General features: G+C 41.4%; 1 protein-coding gene across 3 annotated transcripts in view; it reads left to right on the top strand.

The window, feature by feature from the left end:
* Positions 1-16141, top strand: part of LOC126268238 (abscission/NoCut checkpoint regulator) — a 131228-nt gene that overhangs the window by 32932 nt on the left and 82155 nt on the right. The window lies entirely within an intron of this gene.

The raw sequence follows: 16141 nt of genomic DNA, 5'->3' as shown, positions 1-16141 counted from the left end.
GGGGAAGGGATACTAGTGCACAGGTGGGCAGAGAGACGAATGCTGTCTGGAGTGTGCAGGGACCAAACTGCCATTAAACGCAGTGTCAGGATGTTGTGGGGCAGGGAGGTGGGGAAAAAAGGAACAAAAAAAGGAGACTAGTATGGAAAGATGGGTGGATCCTTTGGCAGAGGGCTGCAAATAAACAGGATGGGAGACAGCAATGGGGAGGAGATAATAGGACAGAGGGAGTGGAAGCTGTTGGGTGGAGGGTGTGGGAACAGTATGTTATTATAGGTTGAGGCTGGTATAGTTACAGGAGCGGAAAGTGGAAAATGTGTTGTAAGGATAACTCCAATCTGCGCAGTTCAGAAAAGCTGATGGTGGAGGGAAGGATCCAGATGGCTTGGGTAGTGAAGCAGCCATTGAAATCAAGTGTGTTATGTTCAGCTGCATATTGTGCCCCAAGGTGGTCTACTTTGCTCTTTGCCACAGTTTGGCAGTGGCCCTTATCCTGGTTGACAGCTGGTTGGTAGTCATGCGAATATAAAAAGCTATGCAGTGATTACAACAGAGCTGGTAAATGACATGGCTGGCTTCACAGGTGGCCCGGCCCCTGATGGTGTAGGATAAACCTGTGACAGGATTGGAATAGGAAATGTTGGCTGGATGGATTGGGCAAGTTTTGCAGCTGGGTCTTCCACAGGGATGTGGCTCTTGTGGCAAGGGGTTGGGCTTGGGAGTGGCATAGGGATGGACTATGATATTCTGGAGATTGGGTGGGCAATGGAACACCACTTTAGGAATAGTGGGAAGTATCTTGGTTAGGGTGTCCCTTACTTCAGGGCATGATGATAGGTAATCAAAGCCCTGGTGAAGGATGTGGTCAGTTGTTCCAGTCCAGGGTGGTACTGGGTAACAAAGGTGACACCTCTTTGTGACTGGTTTTTGGGGTGATGGGAGGTTTGAGGTTGTGAGGGGAAATGGCACAGGAAATGTGCTTGCAGAGTTAAGTCTGGGATATGGTGCCTGTCTGTGAAAGCCTTGGTGAGACCCTCATCATACTGAGCAAGGGAGTTTTTGTCACTGCAGATACGCTATCCCTGGGTAGCCAGGCTACATGGGAAGGGGCTTTTGGTGTGAATGGAATGGCAGCCATCAAAATTCAGGTTCTGTTGGTGGTTTGTGGGTTTAATGTCCACAGACATGCAGAAGGAGCCACCAGAGAGAAGGAGGTCAACACCTAGAAATGTGGAAAGCTGGGTTGAGGAGGACCACATGAAGTGGATGGGAAAGAAATTGTTGAGGTTGTGAAGGAATGGAGATAAGGTGTCTTGGCTCTGGGTCCAGATCATGAAGAAATCATCAATGAACCTAAACCAGACAAGGAGTTTGGTGTGTTGGGAGGCTGGGAGGGCCTTCTCTAGATGGCCCATGAAAAGGTTGGCATAAGAAGGTGCCATGCGGGGGCCCATGGCTGTGCCATGTATTTGTTTATGTATCTTCTCTTCCAATGAGAAGTAGGTGTGGGTTAGGATAAAGTTAGTAAAGTTTACGAGCAATGAGGTAGTGGGTTTGGAACCTGAAGGATGTTGGGCAAGGTAGTGTTAATAGCAGTAAGACCATGGGCATGAGGGATGTTGGGTATAGGGAGGTGGCGTCAACAGTGACGAGTAGGGATCCATAAGGTAAAGAGGTGGGGTTGGTGGAGAATTGGTGAAGGAAGTGGTTGGTGTGTTTGACATGAGAGGGTAGATTATGAGCAGTGGTTGGGGGTGTTGGTCAATAAGTGCCAAAAGTCTTTCAGTGGGGACATAATAACCAGCCTCAATGGTTTGTGTATTTTGGGGAGCATGTAGAAGGTGTGTGTGTGTGCAGGGTGTCATAGGAGTGAGGAGGGAAATGGATTCAGGGGAGATGTTCTGGGAAGTACCTAAAGCCTTAAGCAGGGATCACTCTAGCAAAGTTTATAGTTGGAGGAGTCAGACAGTTGACGGAGGCCTACTGCTAGGTAGTCACTGCGATTCATAACAACAGTGGTGGAACCTTTGCCTACAGGTAGGATCGGTCAGGATTTGTTTTGAGGATGTATATGGCTGTTCTTTCTTCTACTGAAAAGTTCTGGAGAAGGGTGGTGAGGCTAAGTTGGAGGTAAGGAATTCCTGGAAGGTAACCAGAAGGTAGTTAAGTTTCAGAGTGGGAGAATCTTGGCTGATGGTACAAACTGGAGTAGGCAAGGTTCAGTGTTGGAATTAGGGTGGTTTTGGTTGGAGGGATTGGCGACAAAGAAGTGCTTGCATTGCAGGGATCAGGAGAAGGAGAGTAGGTCTTTGACAAGTCAAGCATGGTTAAATTTAAGTGTAGGGCTAAAGATGAGGTTTTTGTGTAGGGCTGAAACTTCTGTGTAGCTGAGGATGTTAGTGGAAAGGTTAACAACAGTGTTATGGGAGTGTTTTGCTCTGGATTTGGTGGAGGGTTGGTAGGGAGTTTTGGGGGATGTGGCAAGTTGAAAAGGTCAGCTAGGTAGGGTTTAGCTGCTGTGAGGGATGGACGAGGAGGACCACTGTGGCTACAATAGGGGGTGCCCTGAGGTGGCAGTAGGATTTCAGCAGGTTGAATAATTTATGGAGGTGGTGTCTGGAATGCTCCTTCAGGTGCTGGAGAGCAAGGGATTCAATTTGAGAGATGTGGTATATGGAGTAGGCACTGCAGAGTAGTGGTATCTTGTGGAGGGAGCAGAGGTGGTTCTGGGATGCTTGTGCCATTGAGATGTGTTTTTTGCTGTACCAGGTTTGTGAGAGCCAGGGATTGGCCAAGTGGTTCTAGGCAATTCAGTCTGGAACTGCGCGACCGCTACGGCCGCAGGTTTGAATCCTGCCTCGGGCATGGATGTGTGTGATGTCCTTAGGTTAGTTAGGTTTAAGTAGTTCTAAGTTCTAGGGGACTGATGATCTCAGATGTTACGTCCCATAGTGCTTAGAGCCATTTGAACCATTGGCGGAACCTGAAATGGTGTAGGTCATTATGAAAGGAGGTGTGTGTGCTCCTGAGGAATGAATCTTTACAGCTAGGCCAAAAGCTATATATGAGTGTCTTTTAATCATACCTGTCTGCAACTTGACACATCTTCTTTATGGTAAGTAACAATCTATCTTTCCCTACATTGTTGATACTCCTACCTGGAGTTTCCATTGTTTTTAAAAACAAGAAGTGTTAGACAAAAGAAATGAATGTGTGTAAAACTCATTGTCAAAAGTATGATCATATGAGATATCAAGTGAAATTTGTGACTGGATTGAGGACTTTTTGGTAGGGAGAACACAACATGTTATCTTGGATTGAGTCTTAGTGTTAGATGTAGAAGTAACTTCAGGTGTGCTCCAGGGAAGAGTGTTGTGACCGTTGCTGTTCATGTTGTATATCAATGACCCTACAGACAATATTAATAGTAAAATCAGGCTTTTTACAGATTATGCAGTATCTATAATGAAGTACTATCTGAAAGAAGCTGCAGAAATATTCAGTCAGATTTTGATAAGATTTCGAAGTGATGCATAGATTGGGAACTTCCTTTAAAAGTTCAGAAATTTAAAATTGTGCAGTTCACAAAACGGAAAAAAAATGTAGTCACCTATGGCTATAATATTGGTGTGTTATTGTGAGAGTCGGCCAACTCATACATATACCTTGGTGTAACACATTGTAGGGATATGAAATGGAATGATCACATAGATTCAGTCGTGGGTAAAGCAGGTGGTAGACTTCAGTTTATTGGTGGAATACTGGGGAAGTGCCATCAGTCTGTTAAAGGATTGCTTACAAGTCACTCCTGGGACCACTTGTGGAATGTTGCTCAAGTGTGTGACCCATAACAAGTAGTACTAACAGGGGATATTGAATGTTTGTAGAGAAGGGCAGCCTGAATGGTCACAGGTTTGTTTAATCTCTGGGAGAGTGTGATAGTGGTACTGAAGGAACTGAACTGGAAGACTCAGATGGACATAAACTACCCCAAGAAAGCTTATTAACAAAGTTTCAAGAACCACCTTAAATGATTACTCTAAGAATACACTACAACCGCACATGTGTCACGGACATAGGAATTGTGAGGATAAGATTAGAATAATTCCTGCACGCAAAGAGGCATTAAAACAATCATTCTTACTGTGCTCCATCTTTCTGCTCTCCATACATGGATGGAACAAGAACCCCAAATATTTGGTACAGTGGGATGTACCCTCTGCCATGCACGTCATGGTGGTTTTCAGAGTATAGATGTAGAAGGATGTGGCTTTCAAAGACCAACTACCCTCTTTCAAAAAATAAAATAAATAAATAAATCAATATCCTACTGCTATTGCAAAGATTGTTGGAGCTATAACATTATGTTCTCAGTGACAGCTAAAGCTTTCTAAATTATGGTTACAAAAGCCCCTGATTTATTCTGACTATAGCATTGTAATCATTTAACCAAATCCAATAAAATTTTGGAATTTGTCACAGAGGTTCCCGAACTTTCATCACACACAATTTGAGAGGATTTTGTAGGGGTAAGGATTTATGTTCTTGAATTTGTAGATGATGTGACATGTAATGACCCTTGCTATTATTAAAAGAAAAGAGGGTCTAATTAGTTGTTTGGAAAATGCCCTTACATGTATTTTTGTAATTTTTTTTAGAGCTTGTTGCTAGAAAATATCTAAGCATCAGAATTTGGTCAAAGTCAGGGAGTTTATTATGCATGGATGACTGCAGAGTTGTGGCTTGCGGTAAAGATAACATCTGCGGCACAGCTGGCCACTGTAAGACTCCAGCGACAGCTGCAAAAAGAAACCAACTGTTGTTAAAAGGGAGAATTGGCATGCTACATTTGTTCATTATAAATGGTACTTGGTTTGTCCCTTGATAAATTCACTTAGTCATCATCAGTTAGTAGCTGACTAACATCAGTCTGAATTGGGGTTAGACTCAGGATTGTTTGAGTCAAATGTTGCAATCTTTTAGGAGAATTCTGTGACATTGTTATCGACTTGTTTGAAAGATATTTAAGCTGATCTGTGATAATTTTGATGTCACTTTGTGGGGCAGAAAGTGTCAAGTGATTGATTTGTTTGGGAACTTAATTTTGTCTGAGGTGGCATTAGTGGCTATGGTATATTGCAGCTTTGGATTGGTTTCTTGTCATCAGTGGCTTATGCTAAAACAGTTACTGAATGAAGTGTAGCTTGAAAACCACTTGTTTGTTGGGGATCTGCACCTTGATTAGATTGGAAATTTTCCACTTTGCAATGGGAGATAAGTGACATTATCAAGTGAAGTCTTTATTTAAATTTCAAGGTGGAGAAAGCATGCACTAAGGAAATAGTGCCTCTGCGTTGTTGAATTAGTGGATTTGAACATGAAAGCAATCACTTAGGAGATGGTGACTCTGCGATATTGTGTTTGGGATTATTTTGTGAATTCAGTTTGAGCGTCGATGTATTTTTGTAAGGTTTGGAAATACCTATACAGAAATGCGGACTGTGTTATCTTTGAAATTAGAGGAATGGGCATTTAATGGTTATGTGTGATATAGTGAGACCCAATGAACGAGGGTAATCCCAAAAGCAAGGTCTCCTATTTTTTTTAAGTACATAGACCTTTTTATTGCTTCAACAGTTTACATCAGTTTACAGCTTGAACCTTTAGCTATTTTTCAACGTAATCACCATTTCTGTCAATGCATTTTTGTAGACGCTGTGGCAGTTTTTGTATGCCCATGTCATACTAGCTCGCCGCCATAATGTTCAGAAAGTTATGAATCTCTTCTTTCACCTCGTTGTTGCAGCTGCATCAGTGCTTTGGGAAACTTCAGGAACCAACGTGCAGAGATCATCCAGGGTGATCCGCCAATCTTCACACAAGCTTTGCTCGACCTTCAACACTGTCTCGTCAGAAATTAATGGTCTTCCTCTCCTTTGTTCACGTGAATTTCGGTTGGACCAGCTGCAAACTCTTTACACCACTTATGGACATGTTTGACATCCATGTACTGCTAACCATACACTTCCATCAACTGGCGATGGATTTCATTTGGCACATTGCGCTTTGCGTACAAAAACTGAATAACTGCACACAATTCGCTCTTGGCAGTAACATCCAGCAGGATCTCCATTCTCAACGGCTGCCAAGCCAACACTGAGCGCCTCAACGTGGTGTGCGCATTTTTACACACAGTGCGTGAAGCACTCTTCGTAACAGTGTGACCAACTGCAACACAAACAGAGTTCTGTACTTATAAAAAATAAAAGGAGACCTTACTTTTGGGATTACCCTCATAAGTTGTTAGGAGATTTGCCACACAGTCTTGAATTTAGTAGCTTTACTTATAAAAGCATGAATGACAAAGCAAGAGCCGTGGTTATTGAGGACAAGCTAATTCTCTTTCCTATTGTGTGAGTGCTGTGTTTTTTTAAATAATTTCAGTAGTAGTGGGTCTGCAGAAAATCAACACTTGAAGTGGGATTAATTTCATGTCTGTTCTAAAATCCAAGCAGTTTAAAAGTGGTGGTGACGCCCAGGTTTTTTTGTTTAAATTTCTGTTTTGTTTAATTTTTTTCCACTTGGAGGGGTTTGTTTGACTGGCCAGCACTCATAAAATCAAAGTTGACTTGTACCAGCAAATGAAAGAAAACAGGCAACAGAGCAGTTTCAGTTTTAAAAATAAAAATAGTGTTCCAAGTCTCATTTGCCCAACATTTAATGTCCAATGATATTTTAAAAGTAATTTCAATTTTATAGCATGCAAACAGTTTGCAAATATTGTAAAGTAAAGTGGTAAACAGAAGTCAAAGATTAGATAAAGAAAAGCCTGCAATATTATAAAAAGTAAAGATACAAGGGTGGTTTGAAAAGTTCTCAGAATCACCATGAGAGGTCAGCACTAGCACAACGAGTTGTTCAAGTGATGTTCATTGAACTGTTGCCTGTAAACATGTGCCATGTCAGTGCTTTTGTAAGAGAGTTGTGGCGGCGATGTGGCTCTGTTGTTGTTCGTGCACAGTGATTTGCAAAGATGGAAAAAATGGAGATACAAGCAGTGATTAAGTACTTCGTAAAGAAAAGTATGAAAGCAGATTTCCAGAATACACTGGGGGACTTCGCTCCTTTGTATTCAGCTGTTGCCAAGTGGACAGATGAATTTAAATTTGGTTGGGAGAGCTTAGATGAAGATCCACGTAGTGCTCATCCAAGATGTGTGTCTACTCCAGAAATCATTGCAAAAGTGCACAAAATGGTCATGGAGGATTGCCAATTGAAAGTGTGTGAAATTGCTCACGTTTGCCAGATGTCATCTGAAAGGATATATCACATTTTTAGTGCAAAATTAGAAATGGAAAAAAATTATGTGCAAGATGGGTGCTGCAACTCTTGACGCTGGATCAAAAACGCATGAGAATGGACATATTGGAACAATGTTTGGCCTGTTTTAGGAGAAATGAACAAGATTTTTTTCACCGGTTATAGACCATCTTTGTACTAGTATACCCCAGAGACAAAACAACGGTCAAAGCAGTAGAAACGTGCTGATTATCTGGCAACAAAGAAAGCAAAGACAATTGCTTCGGTAGGAAAGGTATTGGCATCAGTGTTCTGGGATGTGAAGGGGATTCTGTTTGTGGATTACCTACCCACTGGGCAAACAATTACTGGAGAATACTATGCTAACCTCCTGAACAAATTGCAACAAAAGATCCTTGAAAAAATGGCAGGTTTAGCAAGGAGGAAAGTCATCTCCCATTAAGACAATGTGCACCTGCAAATGTGCAGTCACCATGGCAAAATTACACAAACTGAGGTATGAATTGTTGCCACACCTACCTTATTCACCTGATATGGCTCTGTCAGACTTCAGTCTCTTCCCAAAACTGAAAATTTTTCTTGGTGGACGAAGATTCACTTCAAACAAAGAATTGATAGCCAGAGTTGACAACTATTTTGCAGGCCTGGAGGAAACTCATTTTTGAGATGGGATCAAATCACTGTAACACTGTTGGACCAAGTGCATTAGTCTACAAGGAGACTACATTGAGAAATAAAAAATGTTTCAGTGTTACAAGTACCTTTTTTTCTACTCCATTCTGAAACTTTTCAAACCACTTTCGTATTAATTCCCAAAGAAACAGGAATTAATTTTCAAGGAGAGAATATTTCATGTCTCGAGTTAAAAAGGAGAGAAGATGGTTCATTCTAGAAAGGAAAGGAACTTAATTCATGTTTGAAAGTGTGAGGATTTTAAAAGACCTAATACATTGATATTAAAGTTATGCAACAATATTGTTGTAGTGTGGTTGTTACATAAATAAGTTATCTCTGATGAATAATGTCAGTTAAACAAGAGAGTAAATTATATTTCTGAAAGTGAGACGTAAAAGAAATATAATTTAAAAATGTAGACAAGTACACTGCCATTAACTGATTCTATGTAATTTGGCTGTGGGTTTGAATTGGAAAGATATTTGTACAGTATTACCTAGCACAACAGCTCCTCTTTTTATACATATATGCATTGTATAGTAAAGTTACACAATGGAAGTTTTTATTCTGTTGCTGTGAGTGTTGAGGAGGTCGAGTATCTGATTTTGTGTCCAGTGTATACTCTACTGCTTAGAACTTTCCACTGAAACTGAGATCATTTTAGGTGTAGTTACTTGTATTTTTTGATAGTCAGATGTATTATCATCATATTCCGGTAGTTACCACTAGCCTCTAAAACCACAAATTGTGTCTGTGGCACTTCCGTAGTCCACAACATCTTTGTAGTGGTATGTAGTCTGTTTTGTACCGAGAGAATTTGAACATCCCTGTAAAAGTGTATGCATTATGACATGGGCAGCGGATATTCCCAATACAGAAGTTTACACTTGCTGGTTATCTTAGGCATAGTCTTACCTGTCAAGGCAAGTAATTCCACAATAGAGATAACATAGCAGATTCTTGTGTTGTGCTTCTTGAGTACAACTGAGCAGACCTAAGATGCTGATTTCTGTTGTGCTACATTGCTACATTGCTCTGTTGTGCTTCTGTAGTGTTCTAATTGTTTCATTATTGTGGTTGCGTCTGTTGGGTGGTGCAGTACAAGCACCATTCCCCTCTGTTCACTGGACTGCACTGTCTTCCAATGAGAATACAAGACTCTTGACCGACGGATGTATCAAGAGACCAGGAAGAAATGTGATTCTTTGTACAGCTACAAAGTCATCCTCTCTAGCAGTGGTATCCTTGCCCTTTGTGCCTTCTTTGTTGGCCTGTCTAGGCTGCTCAACTACACTTGCTCTGATGGTGGTTGGGGTGTCTGCACCTACTCCTTCCCCAACACACACTTTGGGAGAATTGACTTCCCACTCATTTTGGCAATTATCCCCAAACCACAGCTAGAGAAGCATCATCCTCCTCCAGCATCTATCTCTCTCCAAGAGATCAGTGCATTGCCAACATCATGTCTTAGCCATTTTCTTCTGATCTGGAGTGAGGGCGAGCTCCCATCTCAGTGGTGTTAAAGCATGATCATCCCAGTCCTGAAACTTGGTGAACACCCCCTTCAGTTGAATGCCTATTGCAATGGCGATCCAGCAGCTGTGTTGATACCTTGTGTCCCAGTGGATTTTTCACCATGGCCATTCTGCCATCAACAATTTGATCTTCGTGAAGTCTGCTTTCCAGATGACTTTTGCCCACTGGCACTATCTTATCACTGTCTTCTTCGACTTGCAAATGTCTTATGACACCACATGGCATCATCCTGACCTTTTTATCCTACTTGAATGGGTCCCTGGGATCCACTCCTGATGTGTGTCTCGAACTTCTTATCACACCACTTGATCTGTACATTGAGCAAGTGTTAAAGGAAACCAAAGAAAAATTTGGAGGAGGAGTTAAAATTTAGGGGGGGGGGGGTGGGAGAGGTTGAGGTTTGCTGATGACAGTGTAATTCTGTCAGAGACAGCAAAGGACTCGGAAGAGCATTTGAACAGAATGGACCATGTTTTGAAAGGAGTGTATATGATGGACATCATCAAAAGCAAAATGAGGACAATGGAATGTAATTGAATTAAATCAGGTGATGCCAAGGGAATTACATTAGAAAATGAGACAGCAAAAGGAAGAGATGAGTTTGCAGTAAAATAAAAGATGACAGGAAAAGTAGACTGGCTAGTCTGACAAGTGAAGTGTCTCTGAAGAAGAGAAATTATAGAAGTGAAACATGGACAATGAGTAGTTCAGACAAGAGTAGAATAGAAGCTTTCAAAATTTGGCACTACAGAATAATGGTGTAGATTAGATGGTAGATCACGTAACTAATGAGGAAGTACTGAACAGAATTGGCATAACCTTACTAAAAGAAGGGATTGATTGATAGGATACATTCTGAGACATCAAGAAATCACTAGTTTAGTGTTTGAGGAAGTGTGGATGGCAAAAATTGAAGATGGAGGCCAAGAGACTAATACCGCAAGCAGGTTTAAATAGATTTAGGTTGCAACAGTTATCTGGAGAAGAAGAGGCTTGCACTTGATATAGAGTAGTTGGAGAGTTGCTTCGTACCAGTCTTCGGACTGAAGACAGCAAAAACATGTCAAATACTGAATCAGATAGGAATTTAAATCAGGAGATGTGAAAATTTGATGTAGACAGAATTTCATGCCTGTAGAAAGAGGAAATTCCCCCTGCCATAGTACATTGCCCAGGGAAGAGTGAGATTTTTCTTGCATCAGTGAAAATTACTGTTGGTTTTAGAGCACTTTAAGCTGGACATTTTCTGTATGAGTAGCTAGTGGTTGTGTTTTCAGTCAACAGCCTTGTAAAAGATGAAACCCGGAGCACTGGAGAGATGAGAATGATACGCAGTCTCCCTTAACACAGTTATCATCTGAGGTAAAATGTCCAGAAATCAATACTTACAGTTCAGACATCACTCTGTCCCAGTTTCTCAATAAGTTAGATCTTTCTGAATCTCCAGTTAACAGTCAAGAACTAAGAAAGTCATGTTAGTGATATTCTTCAAAATGTCTGTCGGTAATTTTTGTGGTCTTCACCCAAGATTTGGTTAAGAAATTTCACATGTGGTTATGAGTGAAGTTTTCTACATCGTCTTTATAAAAGAATAAACTCTGTACTTAATTTTGATTTTTACTCCAGCAGGATACTATGGATTTGTACTGAAATTCTGTCTTGAAACATTTCTGTTTGTCTGATCTACATTGATAGTATGATATTTAAGGCTCTGTGAGTAGCCTTTGCCCTATGCCATATTGACATGAACATCTCCCTCTTTCCATCTTAATGTGTTACAACAGAAAATGTAGGTTCTTGCTTAGCATTAGTTACATTGTTTCTCATGTCTGCTTTTCCAGCAGTATCACATTATATACATTATTGGCCATTAAAATTGCTACACCACAAGAGATGATGTGCTACAGATGTGAAATTTACCAACAGGAAGATGCTGTGATATGCAAATGATTAGCTTTTCAGAGCATCCAAACAAGGTTGGCGCTGGTGGCGACACCTACAACGTGCCGACATGAAGAAAGTTTCCAACCGATTTCTCACACACAAACAGCAGTTGACCGGCGTTGCCTGGTGAAACGTTGTTTTGATGCCTCGTGTAAGGTGGAGAAATGCATACAATCATGTTTCCGACTTTCATAAAGGTCAGATTGTAGCCTACTGTGATTGCAGTTTCTTGTATCACGACATTGCTGCTCGCGTTGATTGAGATCCAATGACTGTTTGCAGAATATGGAATTGATGGGTTCAGGAGGGTAATATGGAACACCTTGCTGGATCCCAATGGCCTTGTATCACCAGCAGTCGAGATGACATGCATCTTATCCGCATGGTTGTAACGGATCGTGCAGCCACGTCTCGATCCATGAGTCAACAGATGGGGATGTTTGCAAGACAACAACCATCTGCACGAACAGTTCGACGGTGTTTGCAGCAGCATGGACTATCAGCTTGGAGACCATGGCTGCAGTTACCCTTGACGCTGCATCACGGACAGGAGCACCTGCAATGGTGTACTCAATGACTAACCTGGGTGCACAAATAGCTAAACGTCATTTTTTCGGATGAATCCAGGTTATGTTTGCAGAATCATGATGGTCGCATCCGTATTTGGTCACATCACGGTGAACACACATTGGAAGCGTGCATTCATCATCGCCATACTGGCGTATCACCCGGCTGGGTGCCATTGGCTACACGTCTCGGTCACCTTTTGTTCACATTGACGGCCCTTTAAACAGTGGACGTTACATTTCAGGTATGTTATGACCCATGGCTCTACCCTTTATTTGATCCATGCAAAACCCTACATTTCAGCAGGATAATGCACGACTGCATGTTGCAGGTTCTGTATGGGCCTTTCTGAATACAGAAAATGTTAGACTGCATCCCTGGCCAGCACATTCTCCAAGCCTCTCACCAATTGAAAATGTCTGGTCAATGGTGGCTGAGCAACTGGCCTGTCATGATATGCCAGTCACTACTCTTGATGACCTGTGGTATCGTGTTGAAGCTGCATGGGCAGCTGTACCTGCACACGCCATCCAAGCTCTGTTTGACTCAATGCCCAGGCGTATAAAGGCCGTTATTGTGGCCAGAGGTGGTTGTTCTAGGTACTGATTCTCAGGATCTATGCACACAAATTGCATGAAAATGTAATCACATGTCAGTTCTAGTATAATATATTTGTCCAATGAATACCCGTTTATCATCTGCATTTCTTCTTGGTGTAGCAATTTTAATGGCCAGTAGTGTAACTAATATGTTTCACTGACTGACTGTTTCCATGACACTACAGTCATCTGAGGTCCTTGGCCTCCTCAATCACAGATTTCCAATTGTCTCGGTCTTCAGCACACCTGCACCGCCTCCTCACTCCCGCTGCTCTCAGGTTGGCTTCCAGATCTTCCAAGCAACTCACATGCAGTCATCCTCTCCTCCTCCTACCACCCGGATGTCCCATCATCATCATCTTCTTCAGGAGCCTTTTTTCTGTCATATGCTGGACATGTCCTAACCATCTTAGCCTTTCCACTTTGATTGAAGTTACCAAATCAGGTTCTTTGTACAGAGCCCTTATTTCTTCATTAGTCGTAATTCGCCATATCTCACCTTCTTTTACAGGACCAAAAATCTTCTTCAGCACTTTCCTTTTCCATACACTTAGTTTCTTCTCCAAAGCCTCTGTCAGTACTCATGCCTTGCTGCTGGTTGATCACTGTTTTGTAGTGTCAGCTTTAGTTTCCTACATAGGTTCTTATTTTTGAGCATGATATATAGTGCTCGATGTGATCCGTCGGCAGCCTTAATCTGATTTGTTATATCTGCCTCCACTTTGTTTTGTGATCTTATTACTGAACCAAGATAAATAAAGCTATCTGTTGTGGTTGGCAGGAGAGCCAACACCGTGTTACTAGAGGAGGCCAAAACACTACCGGACTATCGGACCGTGGCCGATTTAAAGGCTACCACCTAGCAACTGTGGTGTCTGGCGGCGACACCACACTATCTACTCTTTCAAAGTTGTACCCTTCTAACTCTAGATAATCGGTGTTTCTTTTATCTCTCTCTCTGTTACCATATACTTAAGATTTTGTCTCATTGATTTCTAAACCAAGGTTCTTGGAAGTGGCTTCAAACTCTTTGAAGGCTGATGTGAGCGTCTCTGTACTTCTAGCACTTATTACTACAGCATCTGCATAGGCTAAGATTTGCAGAAGTCTATTGTAAATATTGCCTCCTGGGTTTGTGGTTATTGATCTTGGTGCATTCTCTAATACTAGGTTGAATAGTAGTGGAGATAGTGGGTCTCCCTGTCTTAGTCCTACTTCCGTTGGGAATGATATCGACAGACAACACTGAACTTTAACCTGGCTTTTGCTGTTCTCCAGGGTCATCTTAGTTAATTTTATTACCTTCTTAGGAAATTTGAATGTCTGCATTGTTTCCCATAGTGCTGATCTTTTAACTCTGTCATAGGTCTAATCTTACATTATATTCATAAGTCTTCTCCAGCATCATACATACTGTAAAGATATGGTCATCTGTAGACCTCCCAGCTCCAAAACCTGCCTGGTACTTGCCTAGAATCCATTATGCTTTAATACTTACTGTCCTTGTTATTGCCGTAGAAAGGATTTTGTAGACGATACTAAGCAGACACATTCCTCAATAGTTCTTACACTGCTTGTGTGATCCTTTCGTATGTATAGGCAGATGGTTGCTAATGTCCAGTCCTCTGTTATTTTCTCTGTTTCCCAGGCCATTGTATTTATTTTATGTATCCTCCATACTAATATTTCGCCTCTGTGTTTTATCATTTCTGCCATTACCAGGTCGTGTCCAGGAGCTTTCTTATTACCAGGTTGCTTTATAATGACTCTTTTCTCTTCTATTGATGGTGGTTCTATGTCCACTGCATCATCATCTCCGTCCACCTCTTGTTCTTCTTCAGTTTCTTCTCTAGGCCCTCCATTTTGTTCTTCACTTACGATGTGTCTGTCTGACAGTAACACTTCAAAATGTTGTGCCCATGTTTCTATTATTTTTTCCTTTCCAACTATCGAACTGCCTGTCTCATATTTCAGCATGTTCATCGTTGGCTAATATCCTCTCTTTATTTGCCTCACCCGATAAAAGAATTTCCTCCCCTGCTTATTTTCAAAGTTCTTCTATATTTATCCATCCTTTGCCTTTCCTCTACTCTCTTCTTAATTCATGCTAAATTCTTAGCTACCCTTCTCTTCTCTTTAAACATAGCCACTTTATTTCATGTAGGTCTCTCTAACAAACTTTGTGGAACTTGATTTCTATTATTTAGCACCTTTGACATCGCTTCATCAAACCATTTGTGGGTTTTTTCTGTTTCTCCAGGTACCTCTTGAGCTGTTGTATTTAAAGCTATCTTAGTTTCCTCCCATAGTACGTTGATATCCTTTCCCTCCATCCTGCTGATCTTTTGTAACTTCTTTTGCACTTTGTTCCTATACTCTTCCTTTTTCTTCTGATCTTTGAGCGTTTCCACATTGTAGACCTTTCTTTTCTCCGACCCAGCTCTTCTGGCTTTAACTGCAATCCTTTCTAAGGTTTTGATTCTTACCAATATACGGTCTGAGTCAATATCCGCTCCTCGGCGGCTAATCACATCCAGCATATCTGAGGCATGCCATCCATCTATCAGTACATGATCTATTTGATTTCTCAACAACCCATCAGGTGATATCTAAGTCTCCTTATGAATGTCTTTGTGTGTGAAATACGTGCTTTTAATTACTAGTCCTTTGCTAAAAGCAAATTCAATGTTTCCAACCATTGTTATGTGATTTCAGGTGTTTACTATGAAGACCTGCCACCGGTTGGTCCTTTTTCTCTTTACGCACTTTAGCATTACAATCCCCCAGTATAATTTTGACATCATACTTTGGCAGCTTATCATACACTTGCTCCAATTTCTCATAAAGTTCTTCTTTCTCTTCTTCAGCTGCATCTTCCATTGGAACATGCACACTAATCAGCGACAATTTGGAGAATTTTTCCTTCAGCCTCAGTCGACATAATCAGAGGTTTATTGTTTCATCACGGCAAGACTGATGGGTTTCTTTACCATAAAACCTGTTCCCAATCTATTTTCATCTTCCCTGCTATTGATCAAGGTATAGTGCTGGAGATCAACCACATCTGTTTCCATCTTATCTCTTTCAATGCTGCAACATCAATTTGGTACCTCCTCAAGCTTCCTACTGGCTACCCCTGAAGGATACTTCTTACATTCCATGTTCTGATATACCAAAATCGTTGCCATTTGACGTGCCTTGGTTGTCATAAGTTTTGAGACTAGTTCAGTTCTTTCTGTGAATTGGTTGCTGAACAACGAGTTGTTTCCCGATATGGAGTTGTTAGCCCCATGATCAACCCACAACCTGGAGGACCTGGATTAGTATTGGGTTTACTTGCTTAGGGAGACTGGCTTCACCATGCCTCTAGAGCCCTCCCTGCCATATATTGTAGGGAATTGAAAAAGACGAGCAAAAAGGATAGTCTTACGATAGGATAGGATAGGACAGGAAACAGGCTTGATAGGTCACTGTGGGACACACTTTGTCTGGCTCCTCCC

Source organism: Schistocerca gregaria, chromosome 4 (genome assembly GCF_023897955.1).
Source record: "Schistocerca gregaria isolate iqSchGreg1 chromosome 4, iqSchGreg1.2, whole genome shotgun sequence".
NCBI lineage: Eukaryota > Metazoa > Arthropoda > Insecta > Orthoptera > Acrididae > Schistocerca > Schistocerca gregaria.
The sequence above is the reverse complement of the archived record's forward strand: the minus strand, read 5'-3'. Positions and strand labels throughout refer to the sequence as shown.